We start from the raw sequence: 13,961 nt of genomic DNA, 5'->3' as shown, positions 1-13,961 counted from the left end.
GTGTTGGCGCGCGCGGGAGGAGGGGTGGGGTGGGGGGAGGGGGTGGGGTTCGACCGCAGCAAGACTGGCACACACGCTGCAGTTGCTGCCATACTTCATGTTGGATGGGAGGAGGGGGGAGGAGGGGGGAGGAGGGGGGGGACCCTCAACAACACACTGAAGACAAACTGTGACATGGCACACCCAAAACATTCACTCTGTTTACTGCACTGACTTTGGGAAAAAGGTGTTAGGCCCCCCCCCCCCCCCCTCCAAGGAGGAAGAGGAGGAGGAGGAGGAAGGAGTCTGAATTTCGATGAGTGAGCGCTGCGCCGTTTGCTGTCTGCAAGATTGATTTGCGGGAGCGGCGAGCGCTCGAACTCTTCACCTTTTAGAAAACTTGTTGCCTCTTTTGTCCCCGACGGCTGCTTCGTCTTTTCTCTGCAACCGTTATCTTGTAATCCTGTCAGCAGATCTAAAAAAACACGGAAATAAATCATCTGGATGCTTCGTGAACACGAGGACAGACGCCCAGTTAGAGTCTGTTAAAAGTTTAAGGAGCTGCGATGATGAAAAAAAATAAAATCAAATGACATCACGTCTCCAACTGCCGTCGTGGTCTGGAGTTCTTCTACCTGAGAGGCAGCCGTCTCTCTGGTTAGATAAGCTGTGTGTGTGTGTGTTTACGCTGATGTCACAGCCTCCGTCCCCACGGCGACGGAGAGCAGAGCCTGTGGATATCAGCGGTCGGAGTGATAAGGTCGCCGTGGTAACGCTGTTGTTTTGGCCCACTCGGAGACGTCGACGCGAGAGTCGACACAGCGCAGACACGCGACGGTGCGCTGACGTGGTTGGTGAAAGTTGAAACAAGAAGACGTAGTTTTAAGGTTAGTTGGATCAGAAAGGCCTCCGGACTTCACCGTGATGTCGTACGGACGCAGAGGAAAGAAGACGGACTCCGAATTTCTCTCTTGATCAACATCAGCAGCTGAGTCGCTGCTTCATTCGCAATTTCACCGTGGATTTGAAACTTGAGAAGAAAAGCGCACGTCGAAGTATGTGTGAAATGTTTTGGGGGAAACAGACAGAAGCAGCAGGGAGACCGATCCGCTGAGGGGGGTCAGGGGGCGGGGCGGGGGGGCGGGGTTGCCATGGCACCAGAGTTCAGGTGGTTTGCAGTGAATGTTTTCCAGTGAAGCTCCGCCCCCTCTTGAAGCGTTGAACGTCACTCAGAGCACCTCGTCGCACTTTCTGAATTGAAGCGATGTCGTTTTTAATCACCGAGTTTCACAGAAACGAGAGACGATATTCAGCTTCAGCATTATGAACATGAAGAGACGACATCACCGTCAAAAAACACAGGCCGACTCTTGTGCTGCTGAAGAACGACCAGAACTACGTTTGAATTCTCCAGTGCACCGATGATGATGATGATGATGAAGATGAAGGTGATGATGATGATGATGATGAAGTGATACGTGTACACGAGGAGATTTAAAACCAACGTTGTGACTTCTTGGCTCTTTGAGGGACGGTGAGAAGAAAACAAATAAATAATCCTTTTTGTTTTCAACATTCACAAACTGTTTACTTCTCACAGATGTGTGTCGTTCTGATGTGGTTCACACTGAAACTCCTTTTTTTTTTTCCTGCCCGTCGCATTTCTCCCGACACGTCGGAGGCTCGTGCGCCCTCGCGGTGCGAACGGCAGCCCGGCCGTCCATAAAAACCGCAGGCAGCACGGCTGCGGCTTCGCTGGTCAGAGGGAGCAGAGGGCGGCCCGGAGAGACCGGAGAAACCCAACCACAGCGCCGTAAATACTCCAACTCACCTCCAAGGAGCCGAACAAACACCAACACCCACCTCGGACCGGACTCGCGTCTGGAGTGTTTTTTAATCCAAACATTTTAGTGAGTGAAAATGGTGGAACAACCCAAAATGGAGGCCCTGGTTGAGGTTTTCCAGAAGGACATGACCGTGCGGCGCCATAATTATATGTCCTCTAATGCTCTGTGGATCCACGCTGGCGCGACGACACACGGAGCGCTTGTTAAAGAAAACAGAGGCCTCTCCGCAAGCTACGACCAGAAAACACAGGTTCTGCGTTGTAAACTCTCTGAAAGCCAAAAAAACAAACCCTCAACGTTACGAGGACTCGCCAGAAAATGGTTCCCCTTTGTTTTCTGTGTGACGTTACAGATGTTTGCTGCATCTGTCCGTCCGCAGCGTGGCTTCATCACAACTTTAAACGTGTTAATGTCCCCGATGAGCTTTTGACACTTTGGTCGAAGCGGAGCGGAAAAAAGTCGACGCTTCACTTTTCTCCCGATATAAATGTAGAAATGTGGTTTTTGGGGGATTTAAAAGAAAAATGTACGTGTTTGAAAATCCTTCTAGAGGTTAAAAGTCTCTTCCACAACCATAGTGTTGTATATTGTGGACTAACAGCGTTGCCGTAGCGAGGAACACAAGGGGATTATGGGTAAGCACCATCCATCAGTGATGTCATCAACCATCAGTGATGTCATCGTTGGTTTGTGAACGTTATGAATCCTCCAGTTCAGATTCTGTCCGTCAACATCTTTGCTAGTTCGGAGCGGTTCGGAGCAGGAAGTGACCATATTTGGACGAGCTGGGGGAGGAGCCAGCGGTGGATCTGACCGATCTGATCGGAAACCTGACGATACTACGTCCCGCCCACCGATAGCTGTAACCTGACTGCACCACAGGCCTGTCAATCAAACAGACACGCCCCCAAAAACAGGTCTTTTTGAATCTTCTTTTCTAATTTGACTTTTTGGAGCCGACTTCTAGTGGCACTCCGGAAGCTACGTTCACTTTTATATACAGCCTATGAGCCAGCCCCTAGTGGCCCTCGGTGGTATTGCACGTAAAGGGCCCTGTGACCACAGCTCAAGTCTTTGGAGGAAAAAAAGGTCCAAGTTTTAATGAACTGAATTTTTCCTTTGACCACAAAATAGCACAATCATTTCAGACATTACCGGATGAAACATGCTGCAACTATTTGAAAACTTCTCGCCGTAATGAGTCAGCGAGCGTTTGTAACGGCCGCGGCTCCTGATTGATCTGCTGCAACGTCCTTTTCAGCCATTGTTTCAGAGTGAATCACAGACACACACTTCCTCCACATCTCTTCCTGACAGGAAACGCTCTCTCCTCTGTAAATGAACCTCACATTGTATTACTTAATAATCAGGCCACGATGCCTGTAATGAGACTTTTCCTACAAAATTAGATAACTCTCATGAAAGTGAAAAAAAAGAAAAATGCCTGTTGTGCTATTTGGGTTTTTTTTAATCTATAAAACATTAAAAAAAAAAAAACGGTGAAAAATATCTTCACAACATCCTTGAAGTGTCTCACTTTCACCGACCGACAACTAAATGACTCAAACTATAGAATGATTTGGTCACACTTTACAATAACGGTAGATTAATTAACCTCGGTTAAGGCCTTAATAACTAGTAGTTAACATGAACAAACTCACGTAAATTCTCATATTTGAAACTTTATTATCCAATTATTTTAATTTATGCTTTAAATCCAAACAATATCTATCAATAAATAAAGTTGGATTATTAATTTTCAATTTTCAATCCAAGCTTGAGTTATTGATCAAAAATCAGGTGATTGCGCCGCCAAAAATGTAAAACTTCTACTAAAGCTTCTATTTAACAATTATTTGCTTTTGCTCGAGATGTTTATTCTTCTTTATTTTCAACAATGCTCTGCATAAAACACGTCTCTTGCATGTCGAATACTTCGCTACTCGGACAGCTGCAGCAGCAGCAGGAATCCCTCCACGAGTCAGACTCATTTAATTCACCCTCTGATGTTTTGGTCCTTATTCTTTTTAATCATCAGAGCTTCGTCCCCATCGTCATTTTCCCACCATGTAAAGTTGATTTCTTTCATCATAAACTGTTTTCTCTTCGTGCCTCAGAAACAAATTATTCCCGTCCTCCTCTTTCAGGGTCATGAAGTTGTGGGAAACGGTTAAAGAACAGATTTAGCCGCTGCGTCTCTCGCTGATCTTCCCATGATAAAACTATGCAAAGACCAACACGTCTTCATCCATATTTATTAGTACGCAGAGTTCCTCCCAACGTGCACGGAGCACGTGCACGGAATCTTCAGAAGAGCTTATGAAAACAGAGAAACCTCCCGTGAACTCGAGCAACAATCACAAGCTGTTGATGTTGTCGAATGAGGAATGAAGAGAAAGAAGTCGGTAATAAACTGTAATTCATTGCAGCAGAAAGATGACACCTGAAAGCCCACCGATAGCTGTAACCTGACTGCACCACAGCCTGTCAATCAAACAGACACGCCCCCAAAAACAGGTCTTCTTGAATCTTCTTTTCTAATGAATGAGGGATTATTTTCAGATAGACCTCCAGAAAACTAATAAGAAGGAGTGACTTTAGCTAACAACACCGAGATAACTGATGGACACATTTTATTCACTTTGGATTTGATGAGAGAAGTTGAATGGGAGTCTATGGAGCCGGAGGCTTTTTGGAGCCGACCTCTAGTGGCACTCGCTGGTATTGCAGCTTAAGGCCTCATCTTTTCAGACCCGGAAGCTACAAACACTTTTATATTTACAGTCGATGCTTGTCTATATCAGCTGACGAGTCTCTGTCTGAGCATCGCGCACATCTGGACGTTCTTCGAGTGCGGTGACGTGTGCAGAAACAACCCGTGTCGCGCTCCGATCGCTTGTTTGACTTGTCGTGTTGTTACGAAGGGAAACAGGCGATCACACTGCAGCCGCCGGAGGGAAACGCTGAACCGCTCGCAGGCAGCCAAAACTGCCAAGTCATCACAAAACGCTGCGTTGAACACGGTCATAAACACAGATGTGCACTCAGAGACCTGGCCTCAGCGCACACAGGCACAAGGCCGTTCTTTCTCTTTTCCGTTACCGGCCGTGTTTCGTCAGCCGAGCGATCAGATCTCTTTGCGGCCTTCGACCCTTCGTGGTTGGCGAGTTGCGGTCCGCGTTGGAGAGTTGAGAAATCAGAGAATGATGTCAAGTGTGCAGAAGCTGCACTTTTCTGTATGAAAACAGTTGTCTCACTTCTGTTTGTTGTTGATTTACAGCCCTTTGGGTCAGATATGGGACGTCCTGGGAGGTCGATGGCGACCGACTGATCCCTCTGAGCGTCTGAGTCGCATCACAGGAAGCAGCGTGCTTCGCTGTGTCACCGGCTTTCAGACGTATTTCATCCTCATGCAGCAGCTTTATGTCACGGCTGCAAGAAACAGAGAGCGGCTTACAGGCGCAGACTTCCAGCATCTGGTTCTGATTATTACAACACTTCGTATGTGGCTGGATGGCAGCTTTTTTTTTCTCTCTCTCTCTCTCTCTTTGCAGCTGCTGCAAGCTGGAAACCATTTGAGTTGGTGTGACCGTGCTTTTCTGGTGTTGTTGATGTTTTTTATGGATTTACCTTCAGTTCGATTCTCTCCGCAAAGACTCACAATCGGTCCCTCCGGGAAATCTTGCGATCACAATAATTAATGCAAATTCAAACAAACTATGTAATATTTGCAAGAGCTTTAAAATTTTCTTAAATTCCCGATTTTTTTTTTGCAAAAAATTTCGTCAGCAGAATCTTTTCTTAAAGTATTAATGACATAAAGTACGTCTTTTCAAATAAAACTCACTTTATTGATAAAAAAAACAAAAAACTCATTTACAATCAGATAGGCTCTGTCTGAAATGTTTGTGATCAGAGGAAGTGATTCCATATTACTGGATGTTAAATGAGTTTTCTCCACACATCCAGTTGTCAGAGACGTCTCTTTGTTTGTTTCATCCAGCAGGTCTATGTGTTGAATGAACATGAATTAAACAGCATCTAAAGCTCTTATTTTGACAGTCACAGACTGTCGGTTCTGGAAAGCTGTGACACTTTTATGATTTTATTTTGGTAACTTTTAGCCACGTAGTTCTCTAAGTTGAATAAATAAATAAATAAAAGATTAGAGCTAAAATATTCTGTGATGTGCAGCATGATTATTATCACAGGAAGTGATTACATATTTCTTCCTTAATCAGGTGGATCTTAAAAGAAATTGCATTTTTATTTTTCAATGCAAAAAACTCACTTAAAACAAATTACATCGCAATTTTGAGGAAAATCCACCGCAAAATTAAAAAAAAATTTGATCGCAACAAATCACCAAAACACCCTCGTAATGAACGTGACAGCCGGTGATGCAGCGAACACACGAGTCTGCCGGGTGGTACGACCGCTACGCATCTCAACCACTTCCATGTGGCGGAGCTTTAACGGAGGTACCTGGATAACTGAAGAGATCTCAGATCAACATTAACATGTGCAGCTGCAGACGGAGACAGGTGAGAGTTCACCTGGGTCGTTATCGGTTATTATCTCTCCCGGCTTTCCTTCTCTATCCGTGTTTCCAGGAAGTCCAGTAAAAGTTAGACCCCGTTGATTTACGGGCCCTCGGCCACATGGTGTGTGCTGCCTTTCTGGAGGACGACGTGGAAACCTGCAACTTATTAAAGTCATCATTTTAGTGCTGCTTTTTTTTTTTTTTTTTCATAGCCCCAAAAAGCTGCGTCTAACTCCTCTCTCTGTCTCCAGATGGGCCTCATCCTGCAAGCATCTGGAAGTTGAAGCCTTTATTTTTCACTCAGAGGCCGGAGCCACGTGTGCTACCCTGAAGGTGAACCCTTCGATGAGATGCTCCTTCTTTATTTCTTTTTTTTACTCGGTTTGAGTCGCGTTTGGAGACTTTGCAGACTGGAGCAGTTTGGAAGTTTGGAGTCGCTTCCAAACTGTCTCGAACCCCCTGCAGGAGGCGCCGTTCATGAAAGAGGGCAGTCGAGTTAATTGAAAACCTTCGCTTGTTTTTTGTTTTTTTTCCCGCAACACATTTTGTCTCTGGGGACTTTTTGGTCTGTGACACCTTTTGCATGTCTGTCCAACACAACAGGAAGCCAGATAGGAGCCACCACGCAGGACGTCCTGGGTAAACGGCACGGCGGGGGGGAGGACGGGGGGATGGAAGGAGCGAAGGGGGGTCCGGGAGGCAGATGTTCAGGACTCGAGGAGACCGAGCGGGGAAACTGTTCGCACTCTTTCTTTTTGTGAACGGTCAGAGACAAACAGAAGCAGCAGGAGACCCAGCGGGGCGTCGCTGAGTCACAGAGGATTATTTATTTATTCCTTGTTGTTTTATCACAGCGAAGCTTCTTCACACAAATTAGTTTCAACTGTCGCCAACATGAATCTGTTCGTCTGCAGAAGAGCCTTCGAAGATATCCTGCTTTTTTCTTTTTCTTGTTATTATTTGTTTGTTTATGAGGATCACCATCAGTCCTTCGCACGGCAGCAGATATTCTTCAGATTATATTCAAATACAGGGAATTACTGTAAAAACAATCTCCTGCAGCCTGCTGAGTTAAATACTTGTGCACTAAAACATAAAATAATTGGATTCCTCGTTGTCATAAAAACTGTCAATGAATACATTGATCTAACGTTACTTCTCAAACAAACGAGAAAAAGCTGCTTTATTCAGGACCAGTTCCAGTTTTCTGAATAATAATCCAGATGAGACAAAACCGAAGCCTGAAGTCATCTTAAAAATCTTGTAAATCTATTAATTTACCAATTTCTCTACGTGTTTTTTTCCATAATAGTTTATTGTAGAAGATTCACAAAAGTTTTTTTTTTTTTCCAACTTCCTGCTTCGAGGACTTTTTCGAGAAAAACAACAAAATGTGTTTTTATGCAGATGACACACAAATTCAATTAACCAAATCAGCAGGGGGCCGTTTGCCTTTCTCTTTAAATGACTTCCACTTTTGTTATTTTCATCTCTCTCCAACCGGATTTCATCTCTTTGGGTCTTTGAACAAAAAGACAAAGAGGTTTTTTGTTTTTTTGGTTTTTTTGTCCACTCTCAGGGGAATGAAAACTAGGACCAACAATAGGAAGCCGATAGGAAACATCTTGCCTGTACATCCAGGCCTCCATCTCAACGCTCTCTTCCTCTGACATGTAAACACAGAGTGAGTTAGGAGTCGTGAACGACGCCATCAGACCTGCAACGGCCACATTTTCCAAAAGTAAAAACTCCTTTTTGTTTCTTGATTCCACAGAAAAAAACACATTTTTCCAGGCAGAGCATGTGTTGTTTTGAGCGATGGGGACGCTGACAAATACTGATAATCTGTCATCCTGCCTTTCCTGAGCCGAGGTTTGTCTTTGAGAATGGCCTCTGGAAAATGGACTCGAAAAAAAGGAAAATAAGTCGCTCATAAAATGCAAGATGGACGACTGCGAGCTCCACACAGCTGGTGGAGTGGATCTGGGTTTTTGAGCTCAAGAAAAACATCAAGAGTTCTTGCAGTTCATGTCCGCGTGGTGCCAAGCATGACATAAAGGGTCATTTGTTTTTCACATGCAAACCTCTCGTCTCGAACTGGTAAACTCATGATATGCCATCTCAAAACGTACAAAATAAACATTCTGTGCACCATGTTTACGAGAATTAAAAACAAACAACAGCAGAGCCCCGTTTTTTTTTTTTTTTTTTTTTCCATCAGAGGGGGAGAAACAAGAAGCCTCGACTTCGGCGCTTCATTTCATATAATTCTACATCTCAGGTTTCACTCGGTTTCAGTCGTCCTGCAAAGACGCCACAGCGAGTGGGGCCCGAAATCTTTAATGAACAATGTCTCCACTGCTGCTCCGCCCACCGCCCAGAACACCACCCGCCGACCACCAACATAAGCAACTTCAGGAAAGACCCTCACCACAGTACAAGTAGTCTGTGGTGACTCCATCGGCCCGCTGCTGGCTCCGCCTCCATCTCCAGCCCCCAAAAACCCCCCGACCTCTGATTTTTATGATTGGTTATTTGAGCTGGAGCCCAGTGAAACTGTACAGTGACCCCCTCCCACACACACACACACACACACACACACACACATGAGCCGGAGGGCCGCAGTCCAATCTGCTCTGAATCATTTGCGCGGCTGCAGAGCACATGGGGTTGAAAGCCTTTATTATATAAGCCTGCGGTAGGAATACGCGTCACCTTCTTTTGAATTCCCCCGAGCTCTTTGTCTTTTTTCATCGGGACTATTTTTAGGCTCCATCCAAAAATTTGTGCAGCCGATTGAAGGTCAATCTGAGGAAAACTTTGCCGCTGACGAAGCCAAACATGTTCACAGTGACAATATATGCAACATGTTACATAAAACTAGACGTTAATACTCGTATTTCTACGTGTAAAACATATTTTACAGACAATTGCAGAAAAAAAAAAAAGTAACTCGCATTGTTTGACGGGAAACGTAGCATCATGTGTGACGGCGGTAAAGAGAGATGTTTGAAAGGATCAAACCCGCGACTTTCACAGAGATTTTTTTTCCAACTCTAACCAAGTAGTTTTGCTGCTTCACTCTGTGAAATGACCTCCGCCACACGACCTTCTCCGACCTTCGTGTACTTTTTGTGTCGCTGACACGCTGTCCTCTAGTGGACTGACGGGTGTATTACACGCAGTGGCGTTATATTGGGGAAACAAAGAGTCGCACCTTTGTACCAAGTTTTGTGCCGGTCTATCAAAAAAAAACGTAGAGACACGTTAAAAAAAACAGTTGTAAGAATAATCACCGAAATCAAACGCACTGCTAGCGTGACCGAAAGCGTGAACGAACAGATTATTGTTTTTAAGCGTTCAGGTAATTCTGTACGTCGCCGTTCGTGCTTCGATGGATTAAACAAACAGACTTATAGTCGGTGATCTCACTTCAATAACACAGAGAGAGTGTGTGTGTGTGTGTGTGTGTGTGTGTGTGTGTGTGTGTGTGTGTGTGTGTGTGTGTGTGTGTGTGTGTGTGTGTGTGTGTGTGTGTGGTCGTCGGGTACAACCTCGTCAAGAGAAGTTGTGGTTTTCTAAAGACAACGTGCAGACACTGGCGCTGCCCTGTGTGGTGGTGAGACAATAAATTTCAGAGAAGTCAAGTGGGGTGGGGGTGGGGGGGGAGGGGTAAGGAGGGTAGGAGGGGGATCAGATGAAAGTTAATGGCAGTACTTTTTCTTTTTCTATCTCTAGCTCGTCTCTCCACCCAGTGCCATCTCCAACCCAAACATATCCAGTAGCCTGTTTGAAATGAAGCCTCCTGGACAAACAGACACTCAGTCAGCCGGCTGTCGGACGGGAGACGGACTTCTGATGCTCGACCAGACCGGAAAAAAATAGGGTCACCGTTGTACTACTGTCTGGATGGAGGGAAGAGTTCGACTAATGATGATCTCCAGATGAGGACGCTGATGAAAAGACTTTGAATCATGGAATCTGTAAATAGTGGCACGGAGCTGTGAGGAATACTTGGAGGAACACAAAGGAAAAGTTCAGACACTTCCGGGAGTTTTTCGGTTGCCAGGGCAGATGCGAGGTCACGAGTCCAACCAGGTGGCCGAGATTTACTCCGATAGTCAGTCACACTTCGCCTTCCTTGCAGATATGAGCTCAAAAATGTGCTCCTTAATCAAAGAGCTCTTCATTCACAAGTCAAAAGCAATAAGTGCAACGGTGGTGGATTTACGGTGATTTACTGCTCTGCTGTGGAAAAGAAGAAGTGAGGGTTTCTGTTTCCAAAACAGTACGCCTCCATGTAGAGGAGTTATTCACTTCATGGCTCTAAATCACAGACTGTATATAAAAAGTGTTCGTAGCTCCCGGCTCGGAAAAATGAGGCCGATGCAGAAGTTCCTTCAGCTGCAATACCAGCGAGTGCCACTAGAGGTCGGCTCCAAAAAGCCTCCGGCTCCATAGACTCCCATTCAACTTCTCTCATCAAATCCAAAGTGAATAAAATGTGTCCATCAGTTATCTCGGTGTTGTTAGCTAAAGTCACTCCTTCTTATTAGTTTTCTGGAGGTCCATCTGAAAATAATCCCTCATTCATTAGAAAAGAAGATTCAAGAAGACCTGTTTTTGGGGGCGTGTCTGTTTGATTGACAGGCCTGTGGTGCAGTCAGGTTACAGCTATCGGTGGGCGGGACGTAGTATCGTCAGGTTTCCGATCAGATCGGTCAGATCCACCGCTGGCTCCTCCCCCAGCTCATCCAAATATGGTCACTTCCTGCTCCGAACCGCTCCGAACTAACAAAGATGGTGACGGACAGAATCTGAAATGGAGGCTTTATAACGTTCACAAACCAACTGGTGACGTCACTGATGGTTCAAACTTTAAAAGTGTCTATTTGTCAACAAGTAAACAACCTATTTGCAGTGGTTTTGCCTCTAATTTGCTGTTTGAACTGCCTCCAACCCTCTCAGGAAAACAATCCATCCCATCAGTCAGAATGAGGACGCGCTCGCTGCATGAAGTCACGCTGTAATCAGTCTCTTTTCTCATCACCGCGCTGTAAACAGCCTTCATGCAGCTCATGTCCAAAACAAACAGTCGACTCTGGCCGCTCACATCTGCAGAGATAAAACACTTCATCTGCTTCAAATCCACCGACGAGGACGTGAAAGCTGCAGTTTTAACAGGATGTCACTCAGTCGCCTCGCCGCCACGTTTCAGTGACCTGGAGGAGCTTCACGTTAAATCTGAACGACTTCAGGGAAATCAGGCAGAAGAAGAAGAAGAAGAAGAAGAAAAACAGCAGATCGACTCCCAGAAACTTCCTCTGCGGTGAATCGATGGAGGAGTTATAAACAGAAGCTGGACACGTTTTCAAAGCAGAGACAAAGATGCCAAAAGACAAAAAACAAAAAAACAGACCCCAGGAAAAGTACAGCGAGAGCATGAAGTTCACTGATGAAGCTTCAGATGAACAAATAAAACAGCATAAAATGGGTCAAAAAACGTGAAGAACATCAGACGAATGAAGCAATAAAACAAACTGATTGTTCACAAATCGGCCAAAAACAACAAAAATAAATGAACCTAATTTTCAGCTGCTTGTTCTCCAGTATTTCTGTTTCATGCTACATTTATTGGACAGATTTTTTTTTTTGCTTTTGCAGATAAAACATTGAACACAGGATAGAATCAGTATGAAACAATATTATAAATATGCATCAAACTGTAATATAACAGTATGAGAGAGCTTTTCTTGTTAATACTTATTTCTTTTCCTGATCAAACGTTTGGATTATTTTACTGAGTAGAAATACTGCAGTAGAAAAACACTTGATTGCCAATAAGGGTACACGAAAATACAAATATAAAAAGTTAAAGTATGTCGCAAAATAAAAGTAGCTTACCAAAATAAAAGTACTCAGAATATGAAAAAGAAAAAGCTTCCCTGGGAGGAGTATAATATTAAACCTTATTATTATATTCATGCATTAATGTATTTGCAGCATTTTACTGCTGTTTTTGCCCATTTCTTAACTCTGTAATTGTTACCAGTGAATCATTCACATCTTTATCCAGGTTTTAAGGCTGCTGTGCTGCACATACAGCACACATGTAACCACAAGGTTCAAATGCACACAGTCCGTCCAGCAACACAGACAGTTTTTTCCTTCTTTAAATGTCACTGGCAGTATTTGTTTTTTTTACTCACCTTGAAGAACTCCCGGGCTCCGCGTCGCCGTGAGATTTCTCTTAATCACCGAGGTCCGCGGGCGAAACCGAGAAGAAGTAAATATGTCGCTTTATTTTAAAGGGGCTCTTAGAAAAAAACCTTGAAGCCGTGTAAACATTCAGAAGAGTGAAAAAGGAGAAAGAGAGCAGCCGCGCATCGGAGCGGGGGAGGGTCCTGAAGCAGGGCCAGAGGAGCTGGAAAAACTGTGACAGCGAGGGGACTGGAGGAGGAGGAGGGGGGAGGAGGAGGAGGAGGGAGGAGGCGGAGAGGAGGTTTAGGGAGGTTGTGTGTGTGTGTGTGTGTGGGGGGGGGGAGGTGGGGTGGGAGTGGGGGGGATCCAGTGTTGTTTTTGTCTTCAGCCCTCCAGACCTTAATGTCGAAGTGTGACTGAGTGTTTCGGAACATTTTGAGGGAATAAATGATCCAGTGGGAGAAAAAAATCTGGCAGAAAACAAGAGGTTTGATCCGAGCGTGCAGGTGGAAAAATAAACATCACAGCTAGATAGATTTATAGATAGATGGGGGACTATATCAGTGACTTCCTGGAGTCGATTAATATTCAATATGTGCTAATAGTTTGTAATTTTAGTGGTTTTAATAATGCCTGAAAAATTTACGTTTTCAATCTTCTCTGTTATCCTAAGGTGAACTTACGTAGAAGCTGCACAGCAGTTTATATAAAGTTATTGAAATGAGCTAATTGCTACAACGTTAAGATTATTAAAACAAAAGACTATAAAAAAGTGTTTGTAGATTCCAGGTCTGAAAAAGGAGGCGTCTTAAAGCTGCAATACCAGCGAGTGCCACTAGAGGTCGGCTCCAAAAAGCCTCCGGCTCCATAGACTCCCATTCAACTTCTCTCATCAAATCCAAAGTGAATAAAATGTGTCCATCAGTTATCTTGGTGTTGTTAGCTAAAGTCACTCCTTCTTCTTAGTTTTCTGGAGGTCCATCTGAAAATAATCCCTCATTCATTAGAAAAGAAGATTCAAGAAGACCTGTTTTTGGGGGCGTGTCTGTTTGATTGACAGGCCTGTGGTGCAGTCAGGTTACAGCTATCGGTGGGCGGGACGTAGTATCGTCAGGTTTCCGATCAGATCGGTCAGATCCACCACTCCCTCCGTCCCCCCGTCCGTCCGTTGAGCGCTGACACAGATATGGAAGCCTGGTGGAGCAAACATCCTCACTGCACGGAAACCACTGAAGGGGGGAAATAAAAGTGTTTCCTGCAGGGACGAAGAGTATTCCCACTCTGAGGACACTGGGGGAGGAGGGGGGAGGGAGGAGGGGTGGTGCATCATTGTAGTGTCGCTGGTAGTTGTCCTGTAAACTCAGAGAAGGTGTTTGAGGAGCACAAACATC

General features: G+C 44.8%; 1 protein-coding gene across 1 annotated transcript in view; it reads right to left on the bottom strand.

Moving 5' to 3' along the window:
• Nucleotides 1-12,784, bottom strand: part of pear1 (platelet endothelial aggregation receptor 1) — a 40,863-nt gene extending 28,079 nt beyond the window's left edge. Inside the window, exon 1 of the mRNA XM_069715054.1 lies at nucleotides 12,575-12,784. The gene's annotated coding sequence lies outside the window, so the exon portion shown is untranslated. The remainder of the gene's footprint in view (nucleotides 1-12,574) is intronic.
• Nucleotides 12,785-13,961: the final 1,177 nt, after the last annotated feature.

Source organism: Brachyistius frenatus, unplaced genomic scaffold (assembly GCF_029030835.1).
Source record: "Brachyistius frenatus isolate BFR_SWC_R1_liver_20210118 unplaced genomic scaffold, ASM2903083v1 Contig_137, whole genome shotgun sequence".
In the NCBI taxonomy this organism is placed as follows: Eukaryota; Metazoa; Chordata; class Actinopteri; family Embiotocidae; genus Brachyistius; species Brachyistius frenatus.
This window is presented reverse-complemented; position numbering and strand designations above follow the sequence as displayed.